We start from the raw sequence: 15591 nt of genomic DNA, 5'->3' as shown, positions 1-15591 counted from the left end.
TAATATTGCTGCAATTATCATTTATAAAAACAAAGTTTCATGACTTTTTTTTCCAGCTGCTTATCAAACTCAAAAGAAAAATGTTATCAACTGCATATTAATCCTTAAGATCCTCTGAACTGGTGTATGTATTTGTACCCAATGTTTTCTGGCTTTTTTGCATGTCCATCAAGCATAATAAAATGTCCTTTCTTGTTGTTCATACTGTATTTCCAAAATAAATTTGATGTAACTTTATACATTCTAAACAATTTATCTGGTGACATATACTAATGATGCATCATTTTATAAACCTTCAGGTTATAACATAATGTAAATTTCAGTCTTTTTAACCACATAGTTTCCTATTGTTCTCTTTGTATACTGTAACCAAAATGTTTAACCCATTTTATTATACATTCTTTCACTTGTTCATCTTTCCTAAATATCTTGTAACACTTTATATTTAACAATATTCCTTTTAAATACTGTTAGGATTACTGACTCACATGTGATTATGTTATTTTCTTATTGTGCCTTGGAATAAAACTTTAAGTATTTATACTATGCAGTCACTGCTTCTCAGGCCAAAAGAATTCGTGACATAACAGTGCTCAGCTGGGGACAGAAGTATGGAATCTTAAAGGAGATTCTAATTCAGTCCATAAATCAATACAGATCAGGCATTCAGATCTTTCTAGCAAACAATATTAAAAGATTTTCTGCATCACCACATACAATCTCACACATGAAAATTCAGAAGTGTAACTACCTAGAAGTCACTGTCAGGAAGCAATACTTAAAGCTGAGGAGTACCATTTGAAGAACAGAGATCTTGAACAGTGTTAAGAAGAAGAAAAACCCTTTCATTTTGCCTCTGTCAAAATGCCAGTGCTCTGGATCTTATTTATTTTGCCATCTGCTATTTTTTATTAACCTACCACTGCCAATAACTCATTTATTCTAATTCTACGGAACCCCACTCCTTGGTTAGAAAAAAGCTGTGTATTGCCATTTTAATTTGGAATTGCTTCAAAATAATTGGTTTAAAATCTGATCTGGTTGTTTCCTCCATAATATACAATACTTCGGTTTCTGATTTTAGAAGAAATGATTTTTGTGTGTACTTAAATGTTCAAGAACTGTGTGTAGTATTGCAATTTGACAGCAGGAGGCATCTGCATCCTGGGCTCTTATTCAAACTTAGAATGATCATGTGTTTTATAGCTGTTACTCTGTGGGAGGAAAATGTTACTTCAACAACTAATAACATCTTAAACACATGAATCAATTCTTTATGTTTCCTTTAAAAAACAGCAATAATACAATTATTAAGGTGTAACTAAAATCCATAAATGAAGATGTAATTAACTGTGTACAGTTAGTTATAAAGATAACATTTCACTATATATTTTAGCAATAGGGGATAACAAAAAAAATAAAATGATAAAATATAGAAAGATGCAATGAAATAAACTAGATTTCCAATTCCTCATTTTATATTTACTACAGAAATATGATTGCTGAAATATGACTGCCTACACTTTGGTTGTGAAGTACCTGTTGAAAGTCACTGTAAATGTTTTACTTCAGCTCCAACAACTTCCACAACCCATTAATGAAAGCTGATGGAGAATTCTGGGAGTTGAAGTCCAAACATTTTAAAAGTTGCCAAATTCGTAAAACAGTCTTCAAAAGCACTAAGGTCCCTGTGATGCTTAAAAACTGGGTTAGGGGATTTGGGGCTTTTTAGATGTTAACAGATTTTCAGCAAGAGCTGCTTAACAGATTAACAGAGTTGGAAGCAACCTTGTAGGTCATCTAGTCCAACCCCCGCCTAAGCAGGAGATCCTACACCATTTCTGACAAACGGCGGTCCAATCTCTTTTTTTTATTTATTTATTTTGTCAAGCATGTATTAGACAACATATATATGTATAAACATGATTTTTGATACATGAAATGGATACAAATAAAAAGAAACATTAGGACAAAGACATAAGTAGCATGTTCTTGAAAGCCTCCAGTGATGAAGCTTCCACACAACTTCCGAAGGCAACTTCTGTTCCATTGGTTGATTGTTCTGTCAGAAAATTTATCCTTATTTCTAGGTTGAATCTCTCCTAGATTTCCATCCATTATTCCTTGTCTGGTCTTCAGGTACCTTGGAAAATAGCTTGACCCCCTCCTCTCTGTAGCAACCCATCAAATATTGGAACGCTGCTATCGCGTTTCCCCTGGTCCTTTTCTTCACTAGATTAGCCTACCTAGTTACTGTACTACCCTGAGCAGCAAGGAGTTGTAGTTTAGCAACTCAAGAAAGCCACAGATTCCCCACCCCTTTTCAGCTTCTCCGACAAGCGCGGCTACCACTGGAAACTCTCTTTTAAGCAAAAGAGGTGCATTCTGAAGATACGTCTTGAAGCAGAAAGCCCCGCCTCATTGCTCGCCAGCCCGCTTCGATTGTTCCTTCAGGAAACACGGGAGGCCCTTGGGATGACATCAGCCCGTTTGTGGTATTGAGTGCAAAAGAGAAAAGGGTCAAACCCAACCCAACCCGGCCCTCCCTTTCCAGCGTCTTCGGGCTGGTTGTGGGCGCTGCTCGGGGACCCGCCTTCTCCCAGAGAGAACAAAACAACGCTCTGCAGATTTCTCTGCCACGCCAGCTCGGGTGCTCAGAAACAGGACGTCGGAGCGACCAACGCCAGCTTAGCCAGGTAAGGGTCCGTCCTTTTGCCAGCTCTATTAAACGGTCCTCTCCTCCAGGATCAATCTCAGCTGCGCACGATTCGTGTAAAAAGAGCGCCGCTAATCTCCTCCTGCTCCTTTTGCCCGATTTAGGAAATCCCCATTTGAAAGCGCCAGGCCAATTTGCGCGACTTTCGCACGTTTCGCCCAGTATGTTTTTTTTTTTAATTTGGGGGGGGGGGGTTCAGCTACTGTTAGATTTTCGCTTCCCGCCCCATGAAAAGGGTATTTTGCTGTGCGCCTGATCAGACTCACTGCTTTATTTTTTAAAATATATATATATTGACCCTCTGTAGCAAAAGCCCCGGTGACTCTTATCTAATAGAGGGTGCCTGAACCGCAAACGTATTCTAGTTACAGTATTTCCTGTTTTTCCCCCCTCAGCATATGACAGTTCTCACTGCATAAATTGGCAACAATTCGCAGTCCAATGAAGTAATAGTACAGTGCCGTTTCCTACGTATGTTTGCCTTTGTATTTACTACTGTTGGATGTCATGTCTCTATTGAACAAAGAATACAAGTTCATGACTGTAGTCCTTCTTGATATATAAAGATAACTCAACAGAGTTGGGAAGGCTGTTTGTTACTAGCATTCTTGAAAGAGAAAAATGTTACAAACACTCCATTCCTGGGGTGACCATCAGAATCTGTGCATTTCACTTCCTTCCTGGTGCTTGAGATTTGTGGGACTTGCGCTCTCAACACAGTTGGAGGATGTCAGGTTGGGGAAGGGCATTAGAGTATGTCCTAAAGTCTTTGGTTGAGTTGGAAGAGGCAACATAGTTTGTTTTTTGCTAACCTGTATTGTGAGATTTTATTGTAGTTGTGAAGTGTAGTTTGCTTAATCTGTGTGATCTAGGCTACCATGGCTTCATCAGTAAACCATGACTAAAATATTGGCATAGGGTGAGAGGCACAGCTATTTAATTGCTAACTGCAGTAACTTACAAATAAAAAAGATTATTTAGAAGATTATTCTGTCAAAGGAGAAAATAACCAGCATTCTGCCCTATAACCCAAAGAACCGGATTCCAAGGCCAAACTTATTTTGAGAATTTATTTATGTTCAAATGAAATATATACTGTATAGTATTTTAGTAGAACCCAAACTACTTACAGTATTCTAGATGAGATTTTCACACTGTCATGAAAATTTATTTCATTAATTAATAAAAAAAATAATGCATTAATTTTTAAGATATAAAACAGTCTAATAAAATTTTAATGGCCTCAGGTGCTCATCTCTAGGGTTTTTGGTAAAATCCTGGTTCTGCATAACATTAAAAATGTCTTCTGTTCTTTAACAAAATGCCTTAAGGTTATTATTTCTAGCACTTTAATTATTAACTGTCAGTCTGACAACTTGATTTGAGCTGACACACAGCTTTAGAACTATATTTTTATGTGTGAGAGAAGAGAATATTAGGAACTGGGGGAAAGTGGAAATAGCCTACAAAGATGTGCCATGCTGTTTTTAAATAAAAAAAGGGAAATGCAAGTGTAAATTGCACTTTGCACTTAATTCCAGCCCCTATATTTATAATGCATTGGGATCATTTACATTTTATAGTTTTCTAACCCTCCGCTTTGTTTTACAATGCATAAATAATACTGTCTAATATCATGAGACTCACATTTTTCAACATAAATAAGACTAAGTGCAAATATCTGACTTTGTATATTGTGCTAAGTTTGGCTTACAAGTCACAATAGCTAAGCAAGCAACAATATAATTTAGCCTGTTATATAAACTTTGACCATGTGTTCACACATTTTGATAAACCATGGATTGTTTTAACCATAATTTATTGAATAAGCCATAAAAGGGACCATCAGCATTGCAGGCTAACTCTGCCGGCTGCCAAGTAGTTTGATCCTGACCGGCTCAGGGTTGACTCAGCCTTCCATCCTTTCGAGATAGGTAAAATGAGGACCCGGATTGTAGGGGGCAATATGCTGACTCTGTAAACCACTTAGAGAGGGCTGTAAAGCTTTGTGAAGCAATATATAAGTCTACATGCTATTGCTATTATGCCTTTAAGGAAAGATCCTAATTGCAATACTGCTATATAGTAATAGTGTCAAAGTTACTTGGTCTAGTGCAGTACTTCTTAAGAATTTGACTCATCTATAACGCTAAAGGATGTCCATTTATGGTAAAGAATTCTGTTACTCAATAGTCTGATCAGTGACTGTTTCTTCCGCAATAGAGTAAGCTGTGAAGCTTCCTAAGAACAGTTGACTGTAAACTTTAACATGTTGACATAACAACCAAAGAAAACAGTTTTGCCTTTGTTGTGTTACATGGATTTTTTTTTCTTTCTTAATCATTGAATGATAGCTGTGTCTCTGCACAGTTTTGTGTGACAGAATGAAGACGCTACCTGAAATTAGATGGCAAATCTCTGACAGGATTGACATGTGCTCTCCTGTAGTTATTTGAGTTTTCTTGAATTGGCTGGTTTCACACGGTAGTCTAAGCTGTAAACTATGGTTTCAATGCACAATGATTATATTCGCACAAATTAAGTCAGAATCAAATGTTTCATTTCATGTTATAGTATGCTTTCAATATGGTTCTCATCTGTACCATGAAAACATTAATTATATGTATTTTTGTGAAGGAGACCAGAATAGAAGTGTGAGGAAGTATATTTAAATGCTTCTTAAATGAGAAGTACTAATAATCTGCCTCCACATATGGCAATATCTGTTTAATTTTCTGAGTTTAGAAGGTAACTCATATGATACTTGGATGGGATATATCAAGGAATTACAGGGCTATAGGTTAGATTCAAAACTTTAATATAACCTAGAATAATGCAGTGGCAAAGCATTTTTGTATTGCTTTCAAAAAAAAATTCCTATATCAGTGGTTTCCAAAAAAACCAAAACCCTATATCAGTGGTTCCCCGGGCCCCATAGGGAGGCAATTTCATTTTTAATGGGGGCAATTTGAACCTTGTTTAAACCAAGTTAATGGCCTTTTAGGCTCCCCCCCCCCCCCCCCGCATGAGTAGAGTTCACTTTCTGAGTTAAGTAAGAATTATATGTCACTGGGGCAGGGGGGTGGGGAATCAGGATTTTAGAGATGCTTAGGTGGGGCATGGCCCAAAAAAGGTTGGGAACCACTGTCCTATATAAATGTGTCTGAAGTCTTCAGGCACATTCATGGATTCCAAAGTAATTGGCTTTTATTCGCAATTTAAATGTAATGCAATCCAGCAATTCCTATTTATTCCCAAAAGACGTAAAATGACTTTCTAATAATCTTTCTCCACAACTGCAATAGATTAAAACGTTGCATTTGCCTACACAAAATAACCCCCAAAAAGCAACTATTCCCTATAATAGTGGAGAACATGGCTTATTTAGTCCAGACTCAGACTTCCCTTATATGTGAGTTAGCATGTTTCTTGTGTGTTTGTGTGTGTGTGTGTGTGTGTGTGTGTGTGTGTTCAAGCATAACTCTGAAACGCCTTGAGTAATTTCAACCAAACTTGGTATACAAATGACTTGCTCTGCAAAAAAATACTGGGGGGGGGGGTAAGACACCCCTAACACCCCTCGGGGTGTGTGTTCTGTTAAGATACAGCCTGTTGTGCCTTAAAATGATTTCTACTGTACTGCCCTAAAATGGCTTCTACTGTACTGCACTGTACACCTCCATGGCACAGTAGAGTTGCCATGGTAATGGCTTCACAGTACTCCACAAAGGGGCTTCCTTTGGTAAGCGGGAAAATCCAACATTAGAAATTACATTTGGTCTAGACATTTCCCCCCTATAAATAAATACCTCGGCAATGCCGGGTTACCAGCTAGTTTTAAATAAGGTAAAAGAATATACTGTACCATGAGTCAGACAATCCCTGGTGATTACATGAACTACACCCATGTACTTTTCTTAGTAATAATGTGGAGGGTTTTCCCCCCATTACTTACTTCCTTCTTTTAGTCTAATCTATTCTCTGAAACCAGAGATTTCCTTGGCTTTCTCCAAATAAGTACTGAACTCTTCGATATTAAATTTCTTGTACTGAGATTATCTTCTTTCTTATTCATACGTCTCTGGTGTTGCAATTCTATGGCTACTAGTTCTCATATTCTCAGAAAACAACTTGATTGTGAACAATTTAAACTTTAGAAATGTTTTTCTAAAAGATGGAAAGGAAAAGATGGATAGAATGCAGATAGTAAAACTTTAGAACTACAACAAAGAACTCTTTCTAAGTGCTTAAACAGAATGATTGTCACAAGGTTACCAATTTTTACATAATCTCATTCTGATCATTTTTGTTTTCCCAATTTGTACTCTGTCCAACTGACAACTATTTCATCCTGGCTTGTTTTAGCTTACTAGCTGCCTTTTAGTCTAAAAAAATGGGTTAAACAGCCTAATATAGGGATGTCAAACTCAATTTAATTGAGGGCCACTTCATGTTTGAGCTCAGGAAGCTGGGAGGGTCATGGCCAACTCAACGTCACTCATGTCAGGGGTGCCTGTGATGGCCTGAGCACTCAGCCAGTGAAAATGGAGGTCAGGAGGGCCATTGTTCTACTACACCCCTGATCTAGTAGAATAACAAACTTGTTTCATCACGAGATGTTGTATCATTTTGCTTTCCCTTTAAGCCACCTTGAGCATCCTACAATGGAAAGTTGAAATATATAATAAGTCAGTGGGTAAGTAGTCACCATGGTGCAATAGTTAATATGATTGTCTTGTACAAGAGGAATCCAGATTCATGTCCATCCTCAGCCAAGGAAAGGCAATGGGTGATTTTCATTCAGTTACTTTCTCCGCCCAAGCTACATCACATTGTTGTAGAGCAGTGGTTCTCAACCTTCCCAATGCTGCGACCCTTGAATACCCTTTAGTTCCTCATGTTGTAGTGACCCCCAACCATAAAATGGGTGTCTCGGTTCCTAAGACCATCGAAAATATGTGTTTTCCGATGATCTTAGGCGACCCCTGTGAAAGGGTCGTTCGACCCCCAAAGGGGTCCCGACTCACAGGTTGAGAACCACTGTTGTAGAGGTAAAGAGACGGAGGGATCACTCTGTAGACTACCTTATGCTTCTGAACAAAAGGCAGATCATAAATATAAATAAAAGTGATACAGACTAAGTGGACCAATAGGATCCTTAAGAAAACACAATGGCATTACTATTTTTAAGTGGGTATAGTCAAACAATTTTATTCTCATAGCAGAATAATAATTGAATATAATTCAGTAAATACAACTTTCTTCATGGGATAGAGTAACCAAAAACTTGCATGGCCTCAAATGGAACGAGACACATGAATGTCCTTAAGGAAAATATATTTGCCATTAATGTTATGTTACATTTGTACAGGTAATCCTGAATTTACAGCTATTCATTTAATGACCATTTGAAATTACAACTATTCTGTATAAACTGACTTACAACCAGTCTTCACATTCTCAACTGTTGCAATGTCCCTAACAGTACCCAGATCAAAATTTGGGCGCTTGGCAACCAGCATGTATTTACAGTGGTTGCAACATCGTGGAGTTGTGTGATCAGCAGTTTTCCCAGCAGACCTCTGATAAGCAAAATCAATGGGAGGAGCCAGGTTTGCTTAATATCTGAAGCAAAAAAAAAGGTTGTAAAACTGGACACAATTCACTTAACAAGTGATGGAAGTTCCAGTCCAATTGTAATAATAACTCAAGAACTATCTCTAAATCATCTTGCTAATAAATATACATGCCCACTTCAGATAAGTAATTTTATGTAGAGCACAGAAAAGCAGTAAAAAATAATATGCCAAGATATACCAACAATATTAACGGCATGAGATAAGACACAACTGTATCATTCCTTTTTTCTCCTCTGTCAGGTAATCTAATTTCTAGCATCTTCTGCAATCCAGGAGCCAGCAAGAAATCCAAGGAGCTGGACTAAACTTCTAAATTAATATTTAAAAAATGCAAAGCTCATCATTCCATATCTCAACTCTTAACTTATAAACAAATCCACATTTAGAAGGCATCAAGTGGTCCCAGTACCATAGTACAGTGATGGCAAACCTTTTTACAAAGACATGCCAAAATTGTGGGCACGTGTGTCCATACCCACCATGCAATGCGCCCTGCCCACTTGCGCATGCATGAACCCTCCAGTGCATGTCTGCATGACCCACCCATCCCCGCACAAGGGGAAAGTTTTTGCCCTCCCCAGCTCCAGAGGCTTTCCTGAAGCCTGCGGAGGGCAAAAATGGCCTCCCCCAGCCCTCCGGAAGGTCAAAAAACAGCTGGCTGGCATGCACATGTTCCGGCAGATATGGCTTCGCGTGGCACCTGTGGCATATGTGTCATAGGTTCGCCATCACAGCCCTAGTATAAACAACACAAAGGGAAATATCTCCTTTAAAGAGAACAAAGTCACAAAGATTTCTTACTTTAAGTGCAAAGACTATTAGATACTAAGACAATGTAGATGTGTTAGAGTAAGGTATATGAAGTTGATGTAGAGACAAAGGCATAAAACACCATGAACTGTAAATAAATCCAATACATAATATTTTTCCAGTCTAGATGTCAGCGAGTTCAAAAAGAACATGCCTCATTTTAATCCTGATCAAATAAATCAACTCTGTTCATTTCTATTGTATAAACAAACTTGCTGCTTTGCATAAACAAACTTGCTTCTTAATCCATCCAAATGATCTTTATCTCAAATTTCTTCAAAACTTTAAAAAGCCTCTTTTGTCAATATAATATTAAGATATTCCAATTCCTCTCCGTGATTGACATTTTTATTTCTTTATTAATTTTTAAAATGTCATCTATTTTTTTTTATATCTAATAACAAATTATTTATCTTACCATGTTTCCCCGAAAATACAACAGAGTCTTATTTTCTTTTTACCTACAAAATATGGCTTGGGCTTTATTATGGGGAGAGGATTTATTGTTTTGGGGTTGCCGGGCGGCTGCTCTTTTGAGAGTAGGCTCCCAAAGAGCCAGGCACAGCCTCATGGGCGAATGGTTGTGTTGCGCTGTCGCAGCAGCGCAACACAACAGCCATGAAGCAACCACGCTCATGAACAGCCACCAGGCAAACTCTCTTTGCAGCCAGGCACAGTGCCATACACTGACCTAGGGGTATCGCCAAGCCGCGTGAGCGCCTGTTCACCGCTGCCCGGCTCCAGCAGCTTGACGCCTTCAAAATGCCAGTGAATGGCGCTCTGCATGGCTGGAGAGGGGGGTTGTGTGAGCGGCTGTTCCGCTCTTGCTCACCCGCTTCCCAGCATTACGATGCATGGCCTAGCTCTCATTATGGAGCCAGGGCACCTCCGCCGCCGCCGCCATCCCAGCCTGGCTTTTTCCATGGCTTCCAACCTGAGTCTTTCGGCAGTGGCCGCTCTGGGCGCACGCTCTATGGTTGTGGGCCATCCGCCTGCAGAGTGTCAGTGAATGGCGCTGTGCCCGGCTGCAAAGGGGGTTTGCCGGGTGGCTGCTCGTGGGTGTGGTCACTTCATGGCTGTTGTGTTGCGCTGCTGCGACAGCGCAACACAGCCATTCGCCCATGAGGCTGTGCCTGGCTCTTTGGGAGCCCACTCGCAAAAGAGCAGCCGCTCAGCAACCACCCTCTTTAGCTGGGCACAGCGCTGTCACCAACCTTCATTATCCCAAAGGGGCCAAGCAACGCGATCACCTTTGCCTCCCCCCCCAGGTTCCCGCAGCTTGGCACCTTCGGGATACTCTTAGATTGGTGAGTGGCGCTCTGCCTGGCCGCAGGTGGGGGGTTGTCCAGGGGGCTTATATTCGGGGGGGGCTTATGTTTTTGCCCACCAGAAAAATGTGGCATGGCTGTATTATGAGGACATCTCGTATTTTCGGAGAAACACGGTTTTATTGCAAATCCTTTTTTTAATAAACTGGTTCATCTCAGAAATGACTGTTCCTAAAAACAGACAACAAGACCGATATCAATGATTCAAGATCCCAATGAAATTCCTCAAGAAAGGTCTCTGAATGCCCTTATAAGTTGCTTATCTTGTTATATCTTCTGTTATGTCTCCAATATGGAAATATTTTCCCTCCACAATAACACAATCTTTGGAATTAATTTCCAGCCTTAATACTCAATTCCAATGTTTATAGAGCCCTTAATCTGTTTGGCCAAAACCTTGTGAGGATTGAAGGCACTCAGCCAGTGTCTCCAGCGTTGTCAGTTTGAAGATGTCCAATTTCCTTTAAGCAGTTAAAGGTCAATTTCCAAGGGTGGTTAGCAAAGGAAGTGTGAACTTAGTGTCCTTAGGTTCCAGTTGCAACAGGAGCAAGTATGACAAATCCCTTGACTCCCAGTTCTGATACCCTCCAGGGACTATTGCCTTGCAGTCTCCTTCTACTCTTTGGTTTCCTAGAGACGTTTCCCCCCCCCCTTAGTAAATACGGATTAAAAATCTGAATAGGAAATGGGTACTAACACTATGGATAACTGTGCAAACTTAAATGTTTAAAATAGCTTTACCTAAAAGTTACAAAAGAACCTAAATGGGAAAATATTTGAATTTCGGTTCAGGTCCGCAGTCTGAAAAAGACCAATAAATGAATCTCTACTTCTATCAACCTGCCTTAAAAAAATGAAAGAAATGATACTTGCCTTTTATTCCAAAGAATGATTTCACCTTTGTAACGATGCTGAAGCACTTCAATTTCTTTCTTTAAATTCTGTAATAGGCACTAGAAGAGGAATTCCTTCACTTATCTGAGTCATTAGGCAGGAATATTACAATCTGAAAACTGTCACTTATTAGGAGAGGAAGTATTTTGAATATTTAAAAAGTATAAAACCAAGAATATTTAATAGTTAGAAAGTATAGAACCAAGCCACCTAGAGTAGCCCCACGACAAGAGAGGTGGCAAATAAATGTAATAAATAAATAAGGTAAGTGCTCGATTTTATATTGTTGACTGGGATTAAGTATAAATTGCCATGGTGTGTGAATAAAATAATGTTTGTGTTTGTGCTGTTTTTATTGTTTTATTGTGAACCATCCAGAATTATGTTTAAGATAGGGAACATATAAATGTCATATTTACAATAATTTAAGAGGAAAATGTTCACTAAACATCTGTGCTTTCAGAATAAATATTTACCAAGCTGAAGGTATTTCTGTTTGATTACACTAATTGTTGTTTATAGTAATAAAACACCTGATTTGATTAATGAGTTCAAAATTTCATTGGGGTTTGACGTGCTGGAGTTATTATGTAGATACACTTTTTACTGCATAGAGAAAATATTCTCATTAGTCAAGTTTTAGGAAAGTATTTAGATTGTGTGCTTTGCTGATATTTCCTGCACTTCTGTTCTCAGTTTTATTAAAGGCTGAGAATTATGTGCTAGTTTGTTCCATATGGAACTGTATCAGTGACCTTTTTCATGAAATACAACAGATGACAACTAAAGTCAAACAAACAGTATGCATTTAATCAGGATATTTTACTAATCTTCTCATCCCATCTTACTTTGTGTGCCCCAAAACTGCTATGATGAGTTTCTCATTAAGTTCTCCTATTGGTGTGGCCAACCTTTTCAGGAAGTGATTCTTGGTGGTGGACAATCTTTAAAAAAATGAAAAGCAAAATGCCATTATAAATACAAAAAAGAAAATGCACAATAGCTAAAGAGGTTGTCACAATTGATCTTTGTGAACAGGAGACCAGATCTTCATATACTCAGGCCCATCTCATGACCAAGTATTAAGGCCAGTCTAATCTCTGGAAGGAAATTATACACCATTTGATAAATACTAATATGTCTGTAACCTCTAAATTTTAGGCCAGTTTTCCTATATTTTCTTCATATCTAATATAATTATCAACTACATTTCCATCTTAAAACCCCTCACTGTATTTTCTTGTAAGAGTAGAACTGAAGCTTCTTAAGGTAGTTTGATCTTATGAACAGAATGAATGAGGATCTAATAGCAAAACACATGTAAGGAATAAGTGAATGGGTTGAGAAGAAAAGTAAGATAGGGAAAGTAGTGGTTGAGTACGGTTAATGACATTCTCACAAAGAGAAGTAAGGTTTAAAGATAAAACCTGATGTGGACATGTGGATAGACCTGATGGAAGGAAGGATGAACACTGCTGAAAATAATTTTGATTTGTATTTAATATGTGAGTCATTAATAATGACTTTGTATTCATGTCTAGCTAAACTGAGTTCTCACCTATGTCTACTATTTTTCGTGTTCATTGCATTTTTGAAGAAGGATAGTGTTGGATCAATTTTCTTATAAATAGATTACTCTGGCTAAGTGAACCCATCAGTATAAATGAGATTTGACTAGTTGAAATTATTTTTCATGACGCCAAAAATAAGGATTGAGTGGGTTCAGTCCATCGCTTTCTGAGATGGGGATTATGCTGTTTCAGCTGATAGTTATCTGTACAACCTTGTCTGGATTCAAAAGCTAAGCAAATTGGGCTTTGTTAAGACTTGGATGATAAATCGCTACAGAATATCAGAACCGTAGACCAGGCAAATTTAAAAAAATCCAAAACAAGGCAAACTATTTACATTTTGTCGGAAATAAAATATGTTTTTTTAAAGAACATTGGAGTCACTAATCTTATTACATTCCAAAAATATGTTTGGGTTAAATCTAAAGCTTTATTTTAGCAACCCTGATCAAATTTAAATTTTTAATATGAGCCAGCAGTGTGCAGCAGCTGCCAAAAAAGCCAACACAGTTCTAGGCTGCATCAACAGAGGGATAGAATCAAGATCACATGAAGTGTTAATACCACTTTATAATGCCTTGGTAAGGCCACGCTTGGATTACTGCATTCAGTTCTGGTCGCCACGATGTAAAAAAGATGTGGAGACTCTAGAAAGAGTGCAGAGAAGAGCAACAAAGATGATTAGGGGACTGGAGACTAAAATATATGAAGAACAGTTGCAGGAACTTTGTATGTCTAGTTTAATAGAAAGAAGGACTACGGGAGGCATGATAGCAGTGTTCCAATATGTCAGGGGTTGCCACAAAGAAGAGGGAGTCAAACTATTCTCCAAGGCACCTGAGGGTAGAACAAGAATCAATGGGTGGAAACTAATCAAGGAGAGAAGCAACTTAAAACTGAGGAGAAACTTCCTGACAGTTAGAACAATTAATCAATGGAACAGCTTGTCTCCAGAAGTTTTGAATGCCCCAACACAGGAAGTCTTTAAGAAAATGTTGGATAGCCATTTGTCTGAAACAGTAGTGGGTCTCCTGCTTAGGCAGGGGATTGGACTAGAAGACCTCCAAGGTCCCCTCCAACTCTACTATTGTATTGTATTGTATTAAATATATCAAGTAAAAGTACTGATTCAAGTGGCTCAATTTCTTTAATAGTGTTTCTTAAAGATTTACTAATCCCAAACTACAGAGGAGAGAGTCACTGTATTCATTTTGTACTCATTTGGCTTGGCATAATCAACAGCTTCTCTTCTGTGGATGAAACACAAAGTTTCTTGATTCTGAAATATTTTTTGAAAATGCTTCACTTTCCAGATCAGCACACTAATTCTGCTCTCTCAGCAGGGCTTATCCACATCCATACTTTTATTTTTCTTCTGGGAGAGGCTGGAATAATTCAGTTAAAGTGCACACAGTATTTTGAATTCAGCGGTTCAGAATCCAGTCTTTGTCATTTCCATCTAAAGGATCTCAGATAGCGTTACTAGAATGGGTTTGAGACCGAATCAAAGAAGGCATAGTAGGCTAAATATGTGAACGGTCTAAGGCAGTTTCCTGTGAGCCTTTATTTTAATTAATAACTTGTAAGTATATATGACTAAGTATAATTAGACTGTAACCTCCAGAGTATTTTATTTGATTCCCTTGATTCTCTTAGCAGCTTACCAGAAAATTGAATTATATTAGCTTATTAGTATCCTTTCGTCTTTCTATCTGCATTAAAATAATATGAATCGGCATTAATCAGAACTTTGGCTTTTACCTAACAATGGCCTCATTAGAAATAAAGCCAAAGTCATGTGAAGATTAGAAACTAGCATTAGACACATCCAGTGCATTCTGCCAGTGAATTTCCTGTTCAGGCTGATAGAATCTTGCAGTTTGAAAGCTTTCTGCTGTTGTATCTTAAATTCATGCATTTGTTCAAGCTTCTTATTCTCTTCATCTTTCATGGCAGTACTATATAAATTCAGATGTTATTGGTAACTTTCTAGTTGTAACAAATATATATTTGATCTGACATTCAAGGCAAGTTCTATTTTTCTAAAGTTTTCTCAATTCTGTGTGTGTGTGTGTGTGTGTGTGTGTGTGTGTGTGTATTTCTACTCTTATTTTGGAATAACAAAAACATTTGAATCAATGGTGGGTTCCGGATCCCGTTGCAACCAGTACGGTGCAACGGGGCTGGGCGTCCACCACATGCACATGTGTAGCACGCGTGCATGCGTACTTACCACCCGTGACCCTCCGCGACGCTCCACCTGCTCGGTGGAGCGTCGTGCAGTGGCCGTACATTCCGTGCTCGTGCACGGAAGTCCCAATCAGCTCAAATACAGGTAAGGAGCACGGGGGGGGGGGAGAGCACCATACCGGAACGGTACCTGGTGCTCCCAGCAGGCACCACTACGCCTGTACCGGGGCGTACTGTTTGTATCCCATCACTGATTTGAATCCTTCTGTAATTTGCAACATGCTAGTTTTGGGTGGCATGAAAATCACAGTTCCTTTTTGTGAAGGTGGTAGCAGTTAGATGAAATAAGCTTGAATTCTAGTGTAAAGACCTTCCCTTAATTATTCACTCATCACAGTTTTATTATAACCCAGAAATCTTTTGATCAAATCTTGAAAGTATTA

The 15591-nt window shown here is 38.5% G+C and overlaps 1 protein-coding gene across 1 annotated transcript in view; it reads left to right on the top strand.

Annotated features, from left to right (window-relative positions):
* The first annotated feature begins 2538 nt into the window (after positions 1 to 2538).
* Positions 2539 to 15591, top strand: part of CSRP1 (cysteine and glycine rich protein 1) — a 28161-nt gene continuing 15108 nt past the window's right edge. Inside the window, exon 1 of the mRNA XM_081948336.1 lies at positions 2539 to 2696. The gene's annotated coding sequence lies outside the window, so the exon portion shown is untranslated. The remainder of the gene's footprint in view (positions 2697 to 15591) is intronic.

This window comes from Natrix helvetica, assembly GCF_964273705.1.
Source record: "Natrix helvetica genome assembly, chromosome: 3".
Classification (NCBI taxonomy): domain Eukaryota; kingdom Metazoa; phylum Chordata; class Lepidosauria; order Squamata; family Natricidae; genus Natrix; species Natrix helvetica.
Note: the sequence above shows the minus strand (reverse complement) of the source record. Positions and strands in the feature narration are given on the sequence as shown.